Genomic DNA, 16,548 nt, shown 5'->3' on the forward strand with positions numbered 1-16,548 from the left:
GCATGTGTATGGGCCGTTTCAGGATTTATGGCATGATATTTTTGAGCACACCACGTTGTTGGTACCTCTCCAACCCAGAACGCTCACTGTTAGGGTTTTAATTCAGTTGAATGCACTGTTTCACACAAAGCTATCTGCTATCAGTTTGACCCCCAGCCTCTTATGGCTTTGGTTTTGAACTTTAATGTCATCAGTTTTGACACAGAGTATGTAATCATTTGAAAAAAAAAAATGGCTGTAGAAACAGAGATTATCGCTGGTGGTATAAAATGACTGAAAAATGTATGTGAAATAATAAAAAAAGGTATTTACTGTTTGGCCCGCATTGAGCCCTGTCGTGCTAACTGTGTGAAAAGTGTTGAAAAAGCGAACGTGGTAGTGACTAATACTTCTTAGCAAAACGCTGTAATAGTCTGTGGGAGGTTGGGCGGGGTGTAGGAAACAGAACAATAAATACCTCACATAGGTTATATTGTTTCAGTATGCACATACCAGTTCCCTAATATATTCTGCATAACTGTATATATATATATCATTTGTAAGTACCCCTCCTTCTCCTTCCCCTTATCTTCATATGTATATTTTTTGTATTGCACAGCAGTAATTTCAATGTACAATTCCCCCTGACATTTTGTGCACATGACAAACAAACTTGAAACGTGAAACTTGTAGTGTACACTAATAAACTACTGCACTACACTCCTACTAAATACACTACTATTACCACCACTACTACTACTGCTACTGCTACTACTACTAAATACACTACTATTACCACCACTACTACTACTGCTACTGCTACTGCTACTACTACTAAATACACTACAATTACCACCACTACTACTACTGCTACTGCTACTGCTACTACTACTAAATACACTACTATTACCACCACTACTACTACTGCTACTGCTACTGCTACTACTACTAAATACACTACTATTACCACCACTACTACTACTGCTACTGCTACTGCTACTACTACTAAATGCACTACAATTACCACTACTACTACTGCTACCACTACTACTACTAAATACACTACTATTACCACCACTACTACTACTGCTACTGCTACTGCTACTACTACTAAATGCACTACAATTACCACTACTACTACTGCTACCACTACTACTACTAAATACACTACTATTACCACCACCACTACTACTGCTACTGCTAATGCTACTACTACTAAATACACTACAATTACCACCACTACTACTGCTACTACTGCTAATGCTACTACTACTAAATACACTACAATTACCACTACTACTACTGCTAATGCTACTACTACTAAATACACTACTATTACCACCACTACTACTGCTACTACTGCTAATGCTACTACTACTAAATACACTACAATTACCACTACTACTACTGCTAATGCTACTACTACTAAATACACTACAATTACCACCACTACTACTGCTACTACTGCTAATGCTACTACTACTAAATACACTACAATTACCACTACTACTACTGCTAATGCTACTACTACTAAATACACTACTATTACCTATGTACCTATATACTACTACTACGTATATGGTAGATTTATTGAATAAAATGGCCAGTGAGTGTAGATACTTTATATGTATAGATAAAGTTGATAGACTGGCAATGGAGTGTATAAATCTACACATAAAGGCAATTTAATCAGACATTTCACTTGATTGTGATCTAGGAATCCGTCCAATTTTACTGCATTACAGATGACAGTATATATTTATATCCATAAACACATGGGCCAGCTGAATAACACAATGGACACAAGCTAAATATTAAAATAAAGTGTAGTTTAGTCCATTTAACTGTCTTGAATGCTGTTTTAGTGACAGATTTTGCTTCAGTTTTCTAAAGAGCTGAACCTAAACAAGCTATTTTTTTTTCAAACTGAGTTTCTCTGTGCAGTCTCTCACAGATTCTCATTTAATAATCAAGCAGTGTTCTTCAGGTCACCTACCTACTGAAGCTATTATATAGGAAAATAATTTTTAATCTTTCAGACATTTGTAATTCTGCTTTAAGTCGTTCTGCTTTCTTCATGTTTCACAGCAATTTGTAATTTTGCTTCATGTCATACAGCAATTTGTAATTTCACTTCATGTTTCTGAGAAATAAGACATTTTGTTTCATACTGCACATCAATTTGTAATTTTTGTTTGATGTTACATGAAATTTCACTTCATGTCATGCAGTAGTTTGTAATTTTGCTTCATGTCATACATGAATTTGTAATTTCACTTCATGCTGCAAAGAAATATAATAATTACTCTTCATGTACATGATTTTGTTATTTTGATTGATGTGGCAAAGCAATTTGTAATTCCATTTCATGCTGCATAATAATTTGCAATTTAGCTTCATGTTGCAAAGTAATTTGTAATTTCACTTTGTCATATATAAATTTGTAATTTCACTTCATATTGCACATCAATTTATAATTTTGTTTCATGTTGCATAGCAATTTGAAATTTTACTTCATATGCAGAGCAGTTTGTAATTTTTCCTCATGTCATACATGAATTTCAAATATAACTTAATGTTGTACAGCAATTTGTAATGTTGTTTCATGTTCATAACATTTGTAACTGTTCTACATGTCACACACCAATTTCTAATCTCACTTCATGCCATAAACCATTTATAATATTGCTTCATATTGCATAGCAGTAATGTTCTCTTCTTGTAGTTCTACTTCATCATACAGTCAACTTGGGAAAAGCTACAAAAAAAAGAATAAAGATTATATTTAGACCTGTTATGACGATTACACAATATTGAATGTTGGTTAATTGCTGATGTTGTATATGATCTTAACTCACTTTTATTACAAAGGAGATTGTCCAGCACCTTCAGTCAATGCATCGCACTAGAACGGTCAGGTGTGTAAAGATGAGTCCTGGGCTGTTTGTGTCGTGTCGGCAGAAATGCAGACCAGACACATCTCAGTTCCAGTTAGGTAATGAGATCTGACAGGCTCAGAGTCATAGTCAGACAGGAATGAAGCGGGTCACAGCACGATCTTTATACTCCACTTGCTGAACCTTCCAGGACACAGAACCTGAGCAAACCCTGGTATCATTATAAAGTTTCTGCTTCTGACTCCTCTAATCCACCACCCAGGACTGAAAGAGTTAAAATGACATTTTATAAATCTCCAGCTTGATTTGCACTGGGAAATCAATTCCCAAAATGATTCAGAGTGGCCAGATCGTAGGTATAGTAAGCACTTGTAGTTTGTGTCCTTAAGAGGGATTAAGCATGGCTGAATCAATCAGGAGTAAAGCTCTAAGTTGTAACTGATCCAGAAAAGCTATTAGGGAGAAATACAGTGAAATAAGATGGGCTTTTTAGAGAGCATTAAACCCCTAAAGCTCTTACACAATTTCTTTTAAAGCCCTTAATATAAAGTAAAATTATTCTGGGACTCTGTCATAAAAGTAATCAAAAAGAGAATGATCTATGCATGGCTTTTCTTTGTTTTAAAAATAGAAAGGGGAATCAGTGGAGATTTGTGTTAAAGTGACATTCATACAATTTTATATCACAGCCTTGTTTTGTGAATCTTCCAATGCATTAAATGCAACTATAAATGAATAAAGAGTATAAGAGTAATAAAACACTTTGGGATGTGCTGTTATAGGAAATTGATCAACAGCTACTTTATTCTGCCACTTTAGAACTCACACACCAAGTGGAGTTATTGTTACCATCCTGAAGTTGATTATTTTGGTAACACTTTATCTGAAGGGTACCTACATATGAGCTTCATAACACACTCATAACCATTACATTAAGCTTTTATAAAACAGTGTTAGATGCTTTGTGAAAGGCTTATATCAACAGCAGTGTTTTATTCCTCTTATAATACAGCTATTTGCCAATTTATTTTTATTAATTCAAGAATGACAAGTCATACTATTTTATCTGTTTATACTTGAGGAACTTCCATCAAACCAATTAGTTCCTGTTACCACTTTTATTATAGCAGCAATAAACAGCCATTCCTTCACTAGCCTCTCTTTTTCTCTCTCTTGAAGTAAAAAAAAAAAAACACACGCACACACACACAATTTGCTTTATTACCAAGAAACTGTAAAATGGAAAGTCTTCTGTCCTGAACTTACTGACTGTTTCAAGGGACTGACACTGGAGACTCCTTACAAAATTTAATGGTGGCATAGCTTGCGTCTGTATAAATGGGAGCCCATAAATGGCCTGTGTCCTATAACACATCCCTGTCATGGCTTTTCCTGGGTCCTGTGTTTACTTGCTTTCATGTATTACTGTCAAATGGATTAGCAGATAAACAGACAGATCCCACAGATGCCTGGGAATTTCTGGCACGTGATATAAAGGTGTGCCCATAGCCATGTGGTCTCAATGACTTCAGCACTAGCAGGCCTGCGTAGCTCAGCCTCACCCACATGTTCCCCTCGGTCTGCCAAGACCCTGGCATAGACACCACTCACACATTCACAGCTGCCACAGACCCCTGGCATACCAAGCATGCACTGGGTCAGCTGAGCAGGGCAGGGCATTCTGGCAGAGACACTGAGATAGTGTCTGATATGGCATCTTGTGCCACCCGGCCTGATTCCAATCCTTGTGTGAAAGTTAACATCTGCAGAACAGGGAAGAAAAAGAAAGAAAAATAGAGAGACAGGTTTCCTGGATGGCTGCCATGCATACAGATGCTCCATAGCATAGCACCTGAGCCTAGTGAAATCATTAAACCTCATTATTAACCACAGCTAAACCAGATACAATGCTGTAACCCTGCTAGAGCAATGCTAATTATCCTAAATTGTATTTATAGCTCTCCATTTTTCACAGGGAAATCACATTGCAAGGAGAATTCATACACCTGAGTTGCATGGCAACCATGCTGAGCAGTAAAGCCTGTTGGCTCAAGTATGCAGAAAGCCTTTTCTGGGGTTCTGTAAACGTCCTTGATTGCTGGCTACATAATAAAACCCCAATTCAATAACATGTCTTAAAGTATTGTGTAGCTTTAATATGTGCGTAGGCAGACTTTAAAAGCGGAGAAGGTTTCGTATTCACTCAGTGGATTCTGCGTGAGCTATACGCATTAGCAGAAACAGAAAGAAGGCATCTGTGTCCATTCGCGAATAATGTATCGCCATGAACGCCTCTTATCCATTGTTCTTGAGCTCCTAATAGCATTCCAGGCATGTCGTCCAGGTAGCGAGGCCTTTAAGACCCTGCCAGCACCCCCAGCTTGGGTCTGCGCCATGTTTCCTCAACAGAATGAAATTCTCAGAACTGTAGTTCAGACCTGCTCAACAGATGGTGAAGGATTCCACACCTGTCTTTCAAAGTAAGACCAACTGAGTAACATTAATAACGTGTTTATAAAATGTAGGGGAAAAAAAACAACACAAATCAAAAACCCCTCCAAAACCCCCCCTCCAACTCTGTCACGATGGATTTAACACTTTGATAATAATGCCAAACACTACCAAGCAGATGTGGGACATAAAGTATAATTACATCTGGCTTTTAAGTATCTCCACATTCTCTGAGCTTTGCTTTCACCCAATACTTTTGATTTTTATTTGCATTTCAAAAGAAATTCTCTACTTTCTTCTCACTGTCATGTCAACACCAGAATTGGCATCAGACTTCAGTTCCCAGAATGCTTCACTGCCTACAAATATGGCTGTCACACCACGGAAAACACCCAGCCTACACACTCACTGTCACATTCATGTTCACCCGATTAGTGATTGCACTCACTTGGACTCAATCACACACACACACAAACACACACACACACATACACACACACATACACACACACACACACACTAAACAACTGGGAACTGGAGTTCGAAGCCAATTCTGGCAGTGACATGACCAGATGTTTAATTAATTGTAATTGTAATAAGTCATGAAACAAATCTTATGTCAGAAATTTAATTTAAAAAATGTAAAATTTAATTTAAAAAAACAAACCAAAAATGATTTGAGTCACAGAAATTCATTTGTGCCACAAAATTAATTTTGAGATTTGTTAGCGCTGTTGTCTGAGCGAGAATTACACACAGAATTAATTCTGTCTGATTTATATAAAGCTGATTTGAAACAACAAATTCTATTCAATTCTACTCTATTCTGTTCTATTAATCCCTGTTCTTTTTGTTCTGTTCTATTTTATTCTTTTTTGTTCTATTGTATTTTATTTGATCTTTTGTTCTATTCTATTCTATTCTATTCTATTCTATTCTATTCTTTGTTCTTTTCTGTTCTATTCTTTTTTATTGTATTGTATTCTATTTTGTTCTGTCTATTCTATTCTATTCTGTTCTATTGGAATTTGTATAGAACATTCTGGATATTAGCAGCCTTCACCCATGTCCCATGAAAATGTAATCGCTATATGCACCACAATCATATTCCACTGTCACTTTAATATTCTTTTAGGTCTTTTTAGCTCTTGGTTTAAGAGACAAAAACAAACATACTACATGTAAAGCTGGAAGATCCAAAGGCAGAGGGGAAAGCCATCATATTTAATGTGAATATTGCATGTGAATATAGAAATGTGCTTAAAAATCAAGACATGCTACCAGCAGAAAAGTAAATGTTTTATGGCTAAGGCTTTTGGATTATTTATAATGTTCATCTATTACTAGAAAATGTCGTCATTCAGAAAGTGGAAGTGTATTGTCAGATCATGAGAAATCTGCTCTCATGAGAACTAATCCCTCCCAACTCATAACGATTCACATGTTTTACAAAAGTTGAAAATAATGCACATTATACACATTTAAGGCTTTCGCATGTACAAACTCGTAATCCTGTATTCATGAATACTTAATTCATCCCCAATTTCCATCAGACTCTCTTAGCTCTTAGCGTTGTACCTCTTAACATGTATGGAATGTCTCTTTGATTATGAATGTCATCTTTCAGGGCATGCAGTATGACGTGCTCTTTTAAAATCGTCCTTCTTTCTTCTTTTCTCTGTAAAGAACAAGTTTAGATAAAGTTCATGGGCAAATTTATGACAGATGGTGTAATGTGTGAGAACAGCGCTAGACAGAACTGAATCTTTCACTGTCTTTAGAGCCAGTGTGGATGGTGTGATTAAGATTTCAGCTCCTCATTTCACAATCTGATAATGCACAGAGCACAAAGAAGAGATTAGATTTAACCCTCACACTTGTCTTGAGTATGTGTGTGATAGTGCTATGACTGGGCCAGAGCTGTAAGGTGGCACATATTTATCACATGTATCAAACACATTTTATGACATAGAACTTAGCACTGTAACAAATCTGACATGAACAGTTCCATTATACTGTATCTACAGCATCTACATTTTAGACATACACTGTTTTTGTATTGTTGTAACTAAAATCTTATTTTAAACACACGTAATATATTTTCTGATATGGCAAGTCCAAAAAAATGTCTTTGGTCAAAAATTTGTATATTCATAGAATTTCCAGATCCAAATTCTATGAATATACAAATTTTGTAACGCCTCCAACCCTGCATGCACCCGCCCCCTTCCTCTGGTAAATGCGTGTCCTGTATTTGCATATTGGAACATAATTGGCCGTTATATTTTATGACATAACAACACTTGCCTGTTATATGTTTAAGACTAAGACCACAGTCACAGTGAACATTTTTTAGACCAGAATGGAAACTTTTTTCTTTTTAGTTTACCGATTTATACACGGCTTAATCTTTTTTTATAGTTTAAACTTAATCTTTTAGTTGTGCCTAATGTTATTGTAGTGAAAAGTATTGGATAAGAAATCTGATTTGGAGCAAGCTAATTAATTCGGCAATCACAGACAGGAAAAACACACCAGAAAAGTTAGTTATATTGTCTAAGCCAGATTAATGACTGATTGAATGCTTCCTTTTTTTATGGAGCCATTTATACTTGGATTATGAAATATAACTGCTTTCTTCCTTTTTTGATCATCTGCAAGCAAGTTGAATTCGACAGAAACATCAGCTACCGAAATTTACTGGCAATGAAATTGTGAAACACAAAATCAGTATGTGTTGCAAGGTCCATTTAAATGAATGTAAATTTCCTTGCAAAAGTTTGCAAAAAGCTAGTGTGATATATCTTTAACTCCAGTTTCTAAAAAGAATGCAGCTAAATCGCTGTTTACTCTTTGACCAGTCTGCACACTCAGATTAATCCTCCTAAAAGGATTCAAATGCTACAATCCCAGAAAAAAGGTAAACAGTGGTCACTGGGGTGATAACCGTAAGAGTAGGTCTGTGTCTTTTAGTCAGAGGAACATAATTCACAAGATCATTAAAGCATATAATTTAACAACCATTATTATAACTTTTCTGTACAATAACATTGTGCCTTAGTGAAAAAAGGTTGATATTAAAGATGTTTTCACTGCTTTTGCCATGATCATACACTCTGTTCTATCTGATCAGCCAAGATTTTTATACTTATATGCCTGTTTTTATAGCAACATCTGGTCACTGAGGCTGTATTTGTTCAGGGTCTGTCTCTTCTTCATATCTTTGATGGTGTTGAGATATTCTGCCTATTTGTATTCCTTTTTTGGGCCTGATAGTACTCTAATTTGGGATATCTCCACCGTCCTGACATTCAAAATATTTAGTTTGATAAGTGGGTTGATGTTTATACTGGACTGCTGGTCTGAGCATGCTCTGTGTTAATACCTGTTCCAGGCTTAGTGAGCTTTACAACCAGCTAGGAACCTCTTTTCAGGATTCAGTTCTTGGGTCTGTGGTGTCTATAGCACAAACTACAGTACTCGTTACAGCAGTGCATTTTTTTTATTGGAATGGTACTTTTCACAATTAAATCATAGTACTTTTACGTTATAATTTTACGTAATAATAATAATAATAATAATAATGCATAGAACCCCAAAGGAAGAGTGGAAATACTTCAATTTTGAGACCCAATTGAAAATAAAGCAATTTCCTGCCAAAAAGTCTACACATCAGGTGCCAAATTCTTAGTCAGCAGCAAAGTCTGTGGAGACAGATAAGCCTCCTCTGCCCAGGTATCTTCAGTTTTAAATGCTTCAAAGAAAACAGCTTGATAATTATCTGAAAATTATGCGAGCCAAAACCTGTGGTCACATGGGGATTTCAAGCTCAACACCCAACCTGTGGAAACATGTACAGGTAAGCCATTATTTGATCACTACTTTTCCTTCTATTTTTCACTACGGTAGCAGTACTTTTACTGAAGTCAGTGTGTTTTGTACTCTTTCCACCATTGCTCAAAATGCAGCATTTTTCTGGGACTTGTTTTTAACCCTATCATCCATTTTGCAAGTCACAAGTAAGTCCCAAGTCAAGTCCCAAGTCAAGTCCAAAGTCAACACTGATACGTTCAAGTCATGTTACAAGTCCTTAACTTTAAGTTTCGGCTCCTAAACAAGTCATAATGTGCTGTTTACCAAATTTAAGACCAGAGTAATAATTGTTATAGTAAACTTACACAAATCATGCAGGCTTTTTAAAAGTGGTGTTCATCACTTTCAAAATTTGAAGTTGCTGCATTTGCATCTGAACCACAGGTTCCACATGTTGCAGCCATTTTGTTGTTGCAAACGACGCAATCTTTATAGGTGAACGCTGCTATCTTTGGGAGCAAGGCTACTGCAAAGTGCCTCTTTCATTGGTGAATGAGTGAACTTTCAGCTTTGTCATTGTCTAGTCTAACTTGATTGGCTGTCTGACTGGTTAAATGTTGATCTTGGAAATGAAGATTGATGCTGATTTGCCAAAACTTGTCTCAAGTCCAAGTGAAGTCACAAGTCATCGATGTCAAAGTCAAAGATGTCAAAGTCAAAGTCAAAAGTCAGAAAATTTGTGACTCAAGTCCAAGTCAAGTCCAAATCATGTAACTTGCATCCACAACACTGGTTGTTTGGGTAAGAGAAATGAAATTTTTTTCCATTACTTGAGAAATATCTGGCTGGTTAGCAAGCCCCAGTTTGTCAATGTGACCTTGTCTATCCATCATAATAGTACAGCATAAATCTATAAAGAAGAATTTGCAGATTGGTGCATTGCTCATGCTATTATTGTGATAATAGAGCATTCATGCACCGTGACCATGAAACTTTTAAATGTTTTAGATATATTTTGTGTCTGGTAGGTCTCACCATCACAAATTTGAGTGTCTTATTTATATGTTTGTAAACTACAGGTGCATTTAATTGATTTACTGTCCTCGATTAAGGAAAATTCTTTCTACTGCGTGTTGTAAACACACAGAAGAACCAGCATCACAATATTGAATATAATACTGTGGCACAATAAGAAGCCAAGACAACACTGAAAATTATATTACCCCACATTTATGACAATGACAATTGGCTCTCATCAGGAGGAGGAATTTAATCAGGCTGGATTTGTGATCATACAGTCTACCTGTATCTTACACAGTGTGACATCAGAGCAATAACTTCTCAAGGGAATAATGAAATACAGCACCAACCAACAAATCAGCACCAGAATCGCTAAAATCTTTACAAATCCTCCAATATAAACCCAATTAATGTGTTTTAGGGCAGAGTTTTCCTCTAACGTCAGTACTCACCACAGAGCTGCTTCTCTACTGCCAGCAGGGATGCTCTGAACAAATCACTCTGACAGCAGTGGAATTTGGGCAAAACACACTGATTTGCACATTCAATCATCTACTAGCCTGTGCTACTCCATGTGATAATGTGTATAGTTTTCTTGCAGTGCTCCATGCTTTAAAAGCTTTGAAACATAACTAGTTGTGACAGTTGCCTCTGACTAAATAGCACACAGAGGTTTTTGCAAAAATAGTATTTAATATATATATATATATATATATATATATATATATGTTTCAGTACTTTATAATTTTATGTAGACATTGTTGCCTAAAGAGAAAAATAACTCTAGAATTAATTACTTGTTAGATTAGGAGGTGGGAGGGGGGTCTGTTATTTATTTATTTATTTATTATGTTTTAATTATTTTTTTTTATTTGTTTTTACAGTGGTGGAAATCACAACCTATTATTACACAAAATCACTCACTTTCAGTAACTGCTCTATTCTAGTCAGGGCCACAGTGGATCCGGAGCCTATCCCAGGTGGCACGAGGCAACGCACCCTAGACGGGATGCTAGTCCATCTTAGGGCATCATGCATACACACATTCACACACATTATTATTATCACACCCCAGACACTGCAAGATCATGTGAAATTCAATACAGACAGTAAGCCGATCTCAGGATCAAACCGATGACTCTGGAGCTATGAGGTGATACCCACTGTGGCACCCCACGACCCATATTCAAAATCATTGTATCTATTATTCAGTTTTTATAACTATTTGCCTGTTTGTAACTTAAATTGAATGGGTTTAATCCAAACATTGAACCTAATGCATTCTACTGGGAGAATGTTCTGTCATTAAAAAAATCTATGGCTCCAAAAAAACTCCATAATATTATTGCACGAATTTTAAATAATGGCCCTTGTATTTGAATAGTTCTATTATGTTCATGAGGGTATTCACTACATGGATACCTAAAGTTTGAGAACCCCTGCCTAAAAAAGTAATATTTTACTTTCACGAGTGAGATTTTTTCTGGCCCACATGTGGAGGTCTCTCAAACCTGGTTAATCTGTGCCATCTAGTGGTAGATATGGCTCCTATGGTTCTCAAATTAGGCTCTTATAAGGCAGGGGTCCTCAACTCCACTCAAGATGGGGGTTCTCCATTACTTTAAAATGTTTCAAGATTTTCTTTCTCACAAAGCATCTGCTCCAGCGTATGGAGAGCTTGGTAATTAATTCCTGAGCAGGACTGGAACTGAGAATTCTCATTATAAACTACAGCACATTAATACCACAGTTTGCTAATAATATCATTGTTTTTTTCTTCTCAGATCAGGTCATAAGGTCAGTGTCAATATCATTTATTTCTTTATTCAGTTCAATTCAATTCAATTCAACTCAATTCAGTGAATTATAATGGCATGCCTGGTACAGCAATTACAGTGCTGCCAAAGCACTGAAATTGAAAAAAAAAAATCAATAAAGATAAGAAAAAAACAAAAAAAGAAAAAATAACCTCCTCACAATAATTGTAAGACAAACATGTGTGTGTGTGTGTATCATTTGATCCTCAGATCATCCTGTTACAGGCTGATATGTACTGAGCTGTGTTAATAATCACAAGATTAAATGTCATCTGAAAAGAAGCTGGCACTCTAAAACTGATTTTCTAGTTTGGCTAGATCTACGTTATTACCTCATGTACATTGTTACCTCAGAAATGAAATATATTTGTCATTGGCCAACAAACTGACTGAAATACTTCAATGGATTTAAAGTATTGCCCAATCTCAAATACATATAATTGATCAGTGAAGACTGTGTTTGTTTCTTTAGTTTTGCACTGGAGCTATTGGAGTAATGTTGCTAACAAGCAGGGAAAGCTCACAGCCTCCATCCATGTCTGTAAAGCCAACCAGGGCATCCTCCATTGAGGAAGAACACCGTACCACTTATCCTACACAGGGTTACATGGGAGCCTGGAGCCTATCCCAGGGAACTCAGAGCACAAGGGGGAGGACACCTGGATGGGGTGCGAACCCATCACAGGACACACATTACAGACAATTTGGAAATGTCAATCAGCTCATAACACATGTCTTTGGACTTGGGGAGGAAACCGGCGTACCCCTGGAGAACAGGGAGAACATGCAAACTCTGCGAGCAGAGGTCAGAAGCAGGAATCAAACCCCCAACCCTGGAGGTGTGAGGCAAACCACTAAGCCACTGTGCCCCCTCACAGCCTCCAAGTTAGTGGTTTACCGTGAATCATTCACTCACATGACTCATTCATTCACCATGAATCATACACTCACCTCAAACTCACCTTACCTTTAACATTCTTGCTCATAAGGTTTATGAGACTGTATGTCACACTGTTACCTATAAAGATGGACAGACTTCACAGAACTAAAAAACAGCAGTAACAGTCATTTTATAGCTTTTCTTTGTCAGGACATAGTTTGGTATCAGGCCACTATCAGACTCAGGTTAGAGGTGTGGAGGAGTTTGCTCTTTTATTTGCTATAGTAGTGAAACAACAGTATTACTGAGTCAAAGGACAAGTGTGTGATGACATGATGCAAAACAAAAGGTCTTAAGCTTCAGAAGTATCCTTATCAGAGGAAGAAATGGTGAATATTCAGTGGGAGACAATGCTACATGGCACTGTTTTATTGTGGAAAGTAAACTGCACAGTTGATTAATAACTTCTAACCAGTGTTTTTTTTTTTTTTTTAACTCATAATGAGTTATAAGGAGATAAGAAGGTCCATAGAAAGTATTGACCTTAAAAGACTCGGGCACAGTGCACTATTTTATCTTCAGAATCATTAGCAGTCATTACTCCAAAGGCCCACTAGAGACACTGCATTAACCTCTTTAAGTTCTGTGTTAAAAACTCTTAGAGTGAGGTGAGAAAAGACATGTGTCTGAGACTCTAGCAGACAGATGTGTGGGTGTGAAGGCTACAGATATGAAGGGATATCAAGGGTGTGAAGCTACAGAAGTACATCAGGTTTAGGATGAGACAGCACAGAACCATCCCTGAGATTGCATCACTGTGCTATGCGTCTATAAGTGTGTGTAAAAATAATCAGTGCTAATGAATTTGGTGCAAATTCACATTTCTATGGGCGTCCGCCTAAAATAGAATATGATGTGCGAGAACAGCACACAGATTGCCATGACGTCAGTGTGTCACATTTTTCTCTGGTGTTACGAGAGGTGTAATGAGCTTTATTTAAATGCAAGAAAACCCAAACTCCTTTGTTTGAAGCTCACTTATTCACTCTTAATGTGAATAGCTTTGGTATCTAGTATCAATGGCTGTTTGATTTCTGCCCATTTTAACAAAAGAACCTGTCCAACTGTCCATGTACAAATGTAACCATATACAACTTAACCTTTAATGTACAGTCATTATACGTATACACTCACCAGAACACATGTATACCTGCTCATTCATCCAATTATCTGCACAATGCATAAAATTATGCACATACAGGTCAAGAGCTTCAGTTGATGTTCACACCAAACATCAGAATGAGGAAAAACGTGATCTCAGTGACTTTGACCGTGGCATGGATGTTGATGCCAGGCAGGCTGGTTTGAATATTTCAGAAACTGCTGGTCCTGGGATTTTCACACATAACCATCTTTAGCGTTTACACAGAATGGTGTGAAAAAAAAAAAACATCCAGGAAGTGGCAAGAAACACCATGATGATGAGAGAGAATGGCCAGACTGGTGCGAGCTGACAGGAAGGCTACAGTAACTCAAATAACAACGCTTTACAACCGTGGTGAGCAGAAAAGCATCTCAGCACAAAACAAGTCCTTGAAGAGGATGTGCTACAACAGCAGAAGGCCACATTTGGTTCCACTCTTGTCAGCCAAGAATCAAGATCATTCACTTCCGAATCCAAAATAATCAGAATAAATGTGATTTCTGATCGCTAAATATTTATTTATTTATTTATTTATAGTTTCAATATGATCACGGCTTGTCTAATTCTTCAGTAGTGACTAAAGCACATGAAGAGATAAAGGTTGTGTTTTGAATGATGCTGTGATCTGCTGGAACAGAAGAGTCTTGCGCCACCATGTTAGCAGAACTAACATATGTTGCCAGGTGATTCACTCCCACATGAGTTGCTATTATGAGGACCAACATGCAGAGGCATCCCTAAGGACAGCATATCTTACAAGCTGCATTAAGCCCATGGTTACTACTGAGTAGTTAAGAATAAAGCCGAGGAATTTAACACATGATGACCTTTTGTTCTTCAGCATAACACATTGGCTTTTGGTGCAGGTTTTAGTTCTGTGTTTTTAGTTTTTTCTTCAAGGTTGGGAGGGAATCTGCAGATCAGTAAAAGCTGGGCATTGTTATAAAACAATGGAACGTGTCTGGTGGTTATTTTTATACCATGCAGTGATGTACCGCATTAATTAGGGTTAATTAAATGTTTAGCAAAAAGCGTTTCCACTTTTTCCTGACAATAGCAAAATTTTCATGTCTCACAGTTCTCATTATTACCTGAAACAATAGTTCTATCGATATAACATAGACATTAGATACAACATAGGTGGATGCTAGAGATAATTTAAGATCAAACTATTTGGTATTTGTACAAACATTTTCCTTTTTTTCCCTTTTTTTTAAAAGTTTTGTTACCCCAAATGTAGTCTGGCATTTGCTTATTAGCCAGCTACAGGGCTACTTTTCTCTAAACCACATCAGCGCATCTGTGTGATATCACTTTTTTTGAAGGATATAATTATTGAAGCAATGATTGAAGCAATGATTTGGGGTGAGATTACTTCTTAGCAACAGTAGCCTTGCAGCTCCAGTGTAAAACTAAATGAGCCAAACACCAAACAAGACATGGCTAATCATTTGTAGTAAATGCTGAAATGCTAAATGCTGATGTCTTTTTTTTTTTTTTTTTACACATCTGACAATTACACATCCATTTTAGCAAGCATTTCAACCTCCACCAGCTGAAACACAAAAATGTAAGTCTCTGCATCACTCTGCATCTGTTTTACACATTCTCTCTATTTTTTTCCTTTGTAGGTGCAAGTGAAGCATAAACTCCATAGAAATCGATTGATTGATCAATTGATTACACACTTTCTGTACACTGTGAACTTTATTTTGAACCATAACCTACAATGATGTCATGATTATGAGACCTGAGGTTGAGTAGCAAAGTGTTTACACTGAAACACTGTAGGTTTTTATAGAGCTATGTTATAACTACAGCTGGTCCAATGTCACCTGTCACAATCACATGTTTTAGTGTTTATGTTATGTATGTTTAATGTCATGTTTTAAAAAAAAAGGACATTGTTGTGTAAGTATGTAAATCAGGATGAAGCGATAGTAACTGCTACTAGGTGCAAATGCATGTCATTCACATCCTGTGTCCTTTCCCCTTCAGTGAACTGGCTTTTCTGCTGGGTGTTAAGACATAGCCTAGACTCGTGCCCTAATAGAAGAAGCTGTAGTATAAATGTGCGCTAAAAGGAAAGGAAACATCACACAGACAAACGAATGTGTATTTCCAAAGACAAAAAGATTTGTAAAGCGGATTTGTGCTTCAATTAAGCAATATCACACAAGCAAGAGTGCAATTATTGAATATCAGCACAACTGTGATTCGAGAGTGCGATATTGCTTTTATACAATAGTTCTATACACAAGAAATTAACATTGAGCAACTGACATTTCAGACACAATATGTCCAAATGTTCTGTTTATTTTTGCCCCGCTAGCAGAAATAGATCATGAAGAAGCCACACTCGCTTTACAGCATGTCGGCTAGCTGGCTAGCTAGCTCACATTGATTTGTACTTTCCTGTTAAAGATTCTTCTGGTGAAATTGGTGTCCCTTCTTATTTTTCATCTTCATCTGATCTTCTTCTTCTTT

Source organism: Pangasianodon hypophthalmus, chromosome 15, assembly GCF_027358585.1.
Source record: "Pangasianodon hypophthalmus isolate fPanHyp1 chromosome 15, fPanHyp1.pri, whole genome shotgun sequence".
Lineage (NCBI taxonomy): Eukaryota > Metazoa > Chordata > Actinopteri > Siluriformes > Pangasiidae > Pangasianodon > Pangasianodon hypophthalmus.